The following is an 8,200-nucleotide window of genomic DNA, read 5'->3' on the forward strand; positions in this document are numbered from 1 at the left end:
ATGCGCATCTTGTTCTTCCAGTAGGGGTAGTCCGTCCCATCAAAGGTAAGACACCCAGCCGAGACCTTGATCATACCTGCAGTCGACATAACTAAAACTCCACGTGGTTAAACCAAAATCACATAGAACAAGGGAGTACCTTGCACAGATACCAATTGAAAGTGTGTTAAGTCGACTAGAGGGGGTGAATAGGCGATTTTTACAAATTCGTCACTAAGGAATTTTAGGGTGAGGAAATTCCTAAGTCATGAACGACTAGCAGCGGAATAAGTACTCAGGTATAAGCATCAGAGAGTAATAACACAGTCGTCATGATGAAATGAAAGACAAAAACAGAGTACAGAAAGCGTAAACACGGGATAAGCAGGCTGAAGACAATGTGACTGAAGAAATTGGATTGAGGAAACTGAGAAAGTCTTCAGTCAAAGTCTTCAAACAGTAATGATCAGGTTCATCAACATATGAATGAGGAAATGAAAGGGTTGAGAAAATAGAACCAGTAGGCTTGGTGAAGATAATGATTTGGTAGACCAATTCCAACTGTTGTGACAGTTGTACGTCTGGTTGGAGCGGCTGAGTAATTAAACTCGAGGACAAACAGTCCCGGACACACAATCTTCACTGTATTCTACTTGAGCTAAGATCACACAGACCTCGCCCAACACTCGTGGTAAGTCTTCACAGGTGACTTCCAAACCTTCACAGACTTGGTCACTCGGCAATCCACAATTCCTCTTGGATGCTCAGACCATGACGCCTAACCGTCTGGAGGATACACAATCCTAAAAGGTAACAAGTGTCGGTTCCACACAAGAACAATCTCTTCAGTGATGCTCAATCACTTTGGGTTTGTAGGTTTGGCTTTGGGATTTGGGTTTCCCTCACTAGATGATTTTCGCTCAAAGTCCTTGGAAGATGGGATGCTCTCAATTGACAAGTGTCAGTTTCTCTCGGAGCAGCTAACCAGCTAGTGGTTGTAGGGGGCGGCTATTTATAGCCTAGGGAGCAGCCCTACATGATAAGATATAAATGCCCTTCCAGGATATGACCGTTAGGTGGTAGGATATTTTGGACAGCTGGCACGTAGCACAACAATGGTCAGATTTGAGGTTTGAATTCCTCAGGGCTATCATGTTCCTCACTGTGTAGGCAATCCGCACTGGCGAATTCCCAACTCCTCAGTCAGAAAAAATTCGTCAGAGACCAGAAGATCTTCGTCTCTGTCACTAAAGAAATTGACTGAGCCGATATGAGATTTCCAATGGCTTCACTCGGAAGGTTTGGGTAGGTGTTGGATTTTGAGATGAGCATCACTTGGAAATCAGTTTCCTTAATATTACCTCGACCCCCTTTAATAGTACGGTGTTTCCTATGACTCAAGAAGGAGAAAATGAAACTATGAAAATAGTCTTCACGCTTCATAATCCTCGCATGATTATCCAAGTCTTCAAGGTCACACCAATTTCATTACTTTCAAAGTCTTCAGGAAAACAAAAGTCTTCAGCTGAAGACATTCATCTTTAGGGGTGGACTTTCACTTTAAATATCAAACTCCTCATCGACTTATAGAGACTGTGTATACTCACAAACATATTAGTCCCTTAACCTATAAGTCTTCAATACACCAAAATCACTAAGGAGCACTAGATGCACTTACACTTGGTAGTATAGATTGTATGCACTTGAAGTGGAAGAACTGTCCTTTTTCTTGGCAGGGGCATGATACGTCTCCAACGTATCTAATTCTTTTATTGTTCCATGCTATTATATTATCCATCTACGATGTTTTATATACATTTACTAGCAAATTTATATCATTTTTCGAGACTAACCTATTAACTTAGTGCCCTGTGCCAGTTGCTGTTTTTTGTTTGTTTTTTAGTTTGCAGAATATCAATACCAAACAAAGTCCAAATGCCACGAAACTTTTTGGAGAATTTTTTTCTGGCTGGAAGAGATCCTGGAATCTTCTGGAGGCCGTGGGGCCAACTAGGCAACAGGGCGCGCCCTGGTGGGTAGTGGAGCCCACAGGAACTGCCTTGACCTACCTCGAACTCTATAAATACTCTAAAATCGCAGAAACCCTAGGGGAGTCGAAGAAATACTTTTTCTACCGCTGCAAGTTCCAGAACCACGAGATCCAATCTAGAGGCCTTTTCCAGTACTCTGCCGGCGAGGCAACGATCATGGAGGGGTTCTTCATCATCCTTGCCACCCCTTCGATGATGCGTTAGTAGTTTACCACAGACCGACGAGTCCTTAGTTAGTAGCTAGTTGGCTTAGAGGAATGTGATGCATGACAAATTTTTGCAAGCACTTAGAACTTTTGTCAATGTATCTCCCAAAAAAAGATTTTTTTATATTTTTTTGATTTTACTATTCATCGAGGTCATTTGAGCTCGGGAGCAGAAAGGTACTTTTGACATGACACACATGTACCGTTGCTATTAAGGGTAACAAGATGGGGTTTATTCACACGTGAGTTTATCTTGTCTACGTCATGTCATCGTTCTTAATGCATTACTCCGTTTTTCCATGAACTTAATACACTAGATGCATGTTGGATAGCGGTCGATGTGTGGGGTAATAGTAGTAGATGCAGGCAGGGGTCGGTCTACTAATCTTGGACGTGATCCGTATATACATGATCACTGCCTTGGATATCGTCATGATTATTTTCTTTTCTATCAATTGCCCAACAATAATTTGTTTACCCACCATATGCTATTTTCTTGAGAGAAGCCTCTACTAAAAACTATAACCCCCTTGTCTATTTTCTATCATATATTAAAACCAAAAATACATTGCTACAATTTTCTTTTATTTATTTTATTTTGTGTTTTAGTTAGATATATTTATCAAATCATATACAATTTAATCTATCTCAATACCGTTGAGGGATTGAGAACCCCTCTACGCGTTGGGTTGCAAGCATTTGTTGTTTATGTGCAGGTGTTGTTTACATAGTGTTGCTTGGTTCTCTTACTGGATTGATAACCTTGGTTTCATAACTGAGGGAAATACTTATCTCTACTATACTGCATGATCCCCTCCTCTTCGCGGCAATCCCAACGCAGCTCACAAGCAGCAGGAAGAATTTCTGGCGCCGTTGTTGGGGAGACATCATTAGCATCTATCAAGTACCTACTCATAAACTCTCATACCTTACAATTACTTTATTTTCCATTTGCCTCTCATTTTCATCTCCCCTGCTTCTAATTTTTTTTACAAAAAATTACAAAAATATTTTTCATTTGCCTTTTTCTTGTTTGATCTTTTGTTTGCTTGTGATCTTGTTTACGTAGTCATAATGTCTCAAGAAAATATCTATGAGCTTAATAAAGAATTTTTTTGATGATTTTTCTAATGAAGATCCTAATGAAGAATAACCTACTATCATGCATACTAAAAGACTCCGGGTAGGTAGTGGTAATATTATTGGAGAAGGGGTTATTCAAGATTTCTTTAGTTGTGTCGGTACATTACCTATGTTGGGGGGATCAATTCTTGATAAAACCTCTAGTCTTGCGGATGCAATATCTTTGCTAATAGTTGAACTAGAAGGACAATTTGTTCACATGCATCCTTCTATACAAAGGATTCTTTTAGAATTCTCGAATATCCATGATCCTTCTGTTAAGTGTGTTACCACAATATATTTAGCTTATGAATTTGGGGATATTATGAAAGAAGCACGTGAATTTTTTTTGCTCATTACAATATAAAGTGTGGTTTCCCCCCTATAGAAGATATCCTTTTTAATCAAGAAGAGATAAGGAGATTACAATCTCCGGATTATGCTGCCTACAATGAAAATCTAAGGAAAAAGGTTCCCCCATCCATTTTGATTAATAAAATTTCTGAACAAAACGATAACTTTGCTATACAACATAATGGATTAGGGATTGTGCTTAAAAATAGACTTAGAGAGCATAATCAAAGAAATATTTATAATGAAGAGATAGTCATCACATATAAAGAGCCCAAGGAGGAACCTGTTCCTACCAAACTTGATATTACAGATCTGTATCCTATTAAATTTAGACCTTTTGATTATTTTTGCTTGCCACAAAGGAAACTTGTTGCTGAAAGGAGGGAGTATGAGATGAGCATGGATGATCTCCCTCACTTTTATTACAACACTTGAAACAATGCATTATGCCTAGCTAGAGGCATAAAACAATAGCGCTTGTTGGGAGGCAACACAATAGTTATCACTTATTTATTTGTTTGTTTTCCTTTATATTTTTCTATAAATATGCAATTATTCTACTTTTATGATTATGTTTTCATGTTTTAATTAGTGTTTGTGCCAAGTAAAGCCTTTAGGATTATGTTGGGTGATAGTTGATTTGATCATGTTGAAAAGCGGAAACTTTTGCGCCCAGTTCTAGAATTTTGAAAATTCACAGAAACATGCTTTTTCTATGAATGTTTTGTAGATGATTGACATACAAATGGCCCAGGTTTTCATATTTTTTCAGAATTTTTAGACTTACAGAAGTATGCTCAAAGTTCATATTACTACAGACTATTCTGTTTTTGACAAATTCAGTTTTCGTTGCATTGTGTGCTTATTTTGATGAATCTATGGATTGTATAAGGGGGGGTTACAAGGCATGTTAAAGTTGGAATATAGTAGGTATAATGCAATAATAAAAATGAATGGGTTTGCAACAGTACTTAGAGCAGTGATTTGCTTTATTCTACTAATGGATCTCATGAAGGTTTTGTTAAGTTTTGTGTGATTGAAGTTTTCAAGTTTTGGGTGAGATGACGATGGATGAAGGAATAAGGAGCGACAAGAGCCTAAGCTTGGGGATGCCCATGGCACCCCAAGGTAATATTCAAGGACTACCAATTAACTAAGCTTGGGGATGCCCTCTGGGGCATCCCCTCTTTCTTCTAACGACCATCGGTAATTTTACTTGGAGCTATATTTTCATTCGTCACATATCATGAGTTTTCCTTGGAGCGTCTTGTATTATATGAGTCTTTGCTTGTTTTGCTTTTTAGTTTGTCACAATCATTCTTGCTGAACACACTTCTTTGAGAGAGCCACATGCATATCATAATTTGCTAGAATACTCTATGTGCTTCACTTAAATTTTTTGAGTTAGGCAGTTGCTCTAGTAGTTCACTTATATCTTTTGGAGCATGGCGGTGGTTATATTTTAAAGAAATATGTTCTCATGCTTCACTTATATCAATTTTAGAGTTAGTAAATTTGTAAAGAAATATGCTCTCATGCTTCACTTATATCAATTTGAGAGTTAGTAAAATTTTAAAGAAATGCACTCTCATGCTTCACTTAAATTATTTTGAGAGTTGATATGATAATTTTTGAAGAAATATTTATTCTCTCATGCTTCACTTAGATCTTTTTGAGAGTTAAAGAATAGTAATGACAATTTGCACGAGGTATGAATCTAGTCCTAAGTGATAGATATTCAAGAGGAATATAATGAAAACTTTCATGAAGATCATTGGATATTATAAACTTGATTCCTTGTAATAGTTTTGCGATATGGAGATAGTAATATGTGAGTCATGTTGGTGAGTAATTATGCTTTAGTAAGAATATTGGTGGTAAGGTTTGTGATTCCCTATGCAAGCACGAAAGTCAATAGTTACGCAAAGAAGTTACATCCTACTTGTGGTGCATTATTCAGTATTAGTTATGTTTAATGCTCGTTTATGATCGTTCTCGTTTCTTGGTTGGTCGCTTCTCAATCTATTTGCTAGCCTTCATTTGTACTCAGCGAGAATACTGCTTGTGCATCCAACTCCTTAAACCCAAAGTTGTGCCAAATGAGTCCACCATACCTACCTATATGCGGTATTTCCATGCCATTCCAAGTAAACTTGTATGTGACAACTCTAGTTTTCAAAATGAATTTCCTTTTTGTGTGCCCGTACCGCTCATGAAGTGGTAGGCGGTGGCCAATATTTTCCATGCTAGGTAGGTTATATTCAAGATGAATGTTTATTCACTTGTCATTGCATGAGAGTGTGGTAGGTAATAGGGATGCCCAGTCCTGAAATGATTTTTTTGTATGTTGTTAAATAATAAATTCCTTGGAAAGTGTTGGTATTGAGGCACCCATGGATACGGAGAGTCATGGATTGTGCGAGAATGGTGGAAAAGGAAATAAACTTTATTGTATGTTTGGGAACCGCCTATGATTTATCTAGCATGGAAGATGTTGCGAATTCTCGATCGTTTTCGTTGACGGAAAAAACATGCCTCTCTAAACAATTCTATCTCTCCATTTAAACTTTGAGCTCTGGCTCCTCTACAAATCTCTGCTTCACTCTGCGAAGGACCTATCTATTTACTTGTATGCACTTTTTATTTTATTGAGTCTCCATCTCCCTTAAAAAGCACCAATTAGGGAACACTATTGTCATACTCATACATTGGATATAGATAATATTTGAGTGTGCTTCATTAACGGATCAATGATTGAGCACAATGGGCTAGGGATAGCTTTCTTTAGTGTTGATATTCTGAAAGACATTGTTGCTTGTTGATATGCTTGAGTATTTTTGTCTTTATGTCAAATTATAGACTATTGCTTTGAATCACTTAAAGTCCATGCTACAAAAGAAAAGAATATGTGATGAACATGATAGGCAGCATTCCACATCAAAAATTCTGTTTTTATCATTTACCTACTTGAGGACGAGTAGGAATTAAGCTTGGGGATGCTGATACGTCTCAAGCGTATCTATAATTTTTGATTGTTCCATGTTGTTATACTATCAATCTTGGATGTTTTATATACATTTACTAGCAACTTTATATCATTTTTTGGGACTAACCTATTAACTTAGTGCCCAGTGCAGTTGCTGTTTTGCTTTGCGGAATATCAATACCAAACGAAATCCAAATGCCATGAAACTTTTTGGAGAATTTTTTCTGGCTGGAAGAGACCCTGGAAGCTTCTAGAGACCATGAGATAAGGCCCGTGGGGCCCACTAGGCATTGATACGTCTCCAACATATCTATAATTTTTTATTGTTCCATGCTATTATATTACCCCTTTTGGATGTTTATGGGCTTTATTTTACACATATATAGCATTTTTGGGACAAACCTACTAATTGGAGGCCCAGCCAATATTGCTGGGTTTTTTTGCCTATTTCAGTATTTCGAAGAAAAGGAATATCAAACGGAGTCCAAACGGAATAAAACCTTCGGGAGCGTGATTTTTGGAACAAACGTGATCCGGAGAGCTTGGAGTGCAAGTCAAGAAGCTCCCGAGGACCCCACAATATAGGGGGCCGCGCCCCCCCTGTAGGGCGCGCCCCCTGTCTAGTGGGCCCCTCGGTGACCACCGACGTACTTCTTCCTCCTATATATACCCACGTACCCCGAAAACATCCAGGAGCATTAAGTAACACAATTTCCACCGTCATAACCTTCTGTATCTGCGAGATCCCATCTTGGAGCCTTTGCCGGCACTCTGCCGGAGGGGGAACCGACCATGGAGGGCTTCTACATCAACATCCTTGCCCCTCCGATGAGTTGTGAGTAGTTTACCACAGACCTACGGGTCCATAGTTATTAGCTAGATGGCTTCTTCTCTCTTTTTGGATCTCAATACAATGTTCTCCCCCTCTCTTGTGGAGATCTATTCGATGTAATCTCTTTTTGCGGTGTGTTTGTCGAGATCCTATGAATTGTGGGTTTATGATCAAGTTTATCTATGAATAATATTTGAATCTTCTCTAAATTCTTTTATGTATGATTGAGTTATCTTTGCAGGTCTCTTCGAATTATCAGTTTGGTTTGGCCTACTAGATTGGTCTTTCTTGCCATGGGAGAAGTGCTTAGCTTTGGGTTCAATCTTGCGGTATTCTTACCCAGTGACAGAAAGGGTTGCAAGACACGTATTGTATTGTTTTCATCAAGGATAACAAGATGGGGTTTATATCATATTGCATGAGTTTATCCCTCTACATCATGTCATCTTGCTTAATGCGTTACTCTGTTATAATGAACTTAATACTCTAGCTGCAGGCAGGAGTCCGTCGATGTGTGGAGTAATAGTAGTAGATGCAGGCAGGAGTCGGTCTACTTGTTATGGACGTGATGCCTATATACATGATCATGCCTAGATAATCTCATAACTATGCGCTTTTCTATCAATTGCTCGACGGTAATTTGTTCACCCGCCGTAATACTTATGCTATC

The sequence above is a fragment of the Triticum aestivum genome, chromosome 1B (genome assembly GCF_018294505.1).
Source record: "Triticum aestivum cultivar Chinese Spring chromosome 1B, IWGSC CS RefSeq v2.1, whole genome shotgun sequence".
In the NCBI taxonomy this organism is placed as follows: domain Eukaryota; kingdom Viridiplantae; phylum Streptophyta; class Magnoliopsida; order Poales; family Poaceae; genus Triticum; species Triticum aestivum.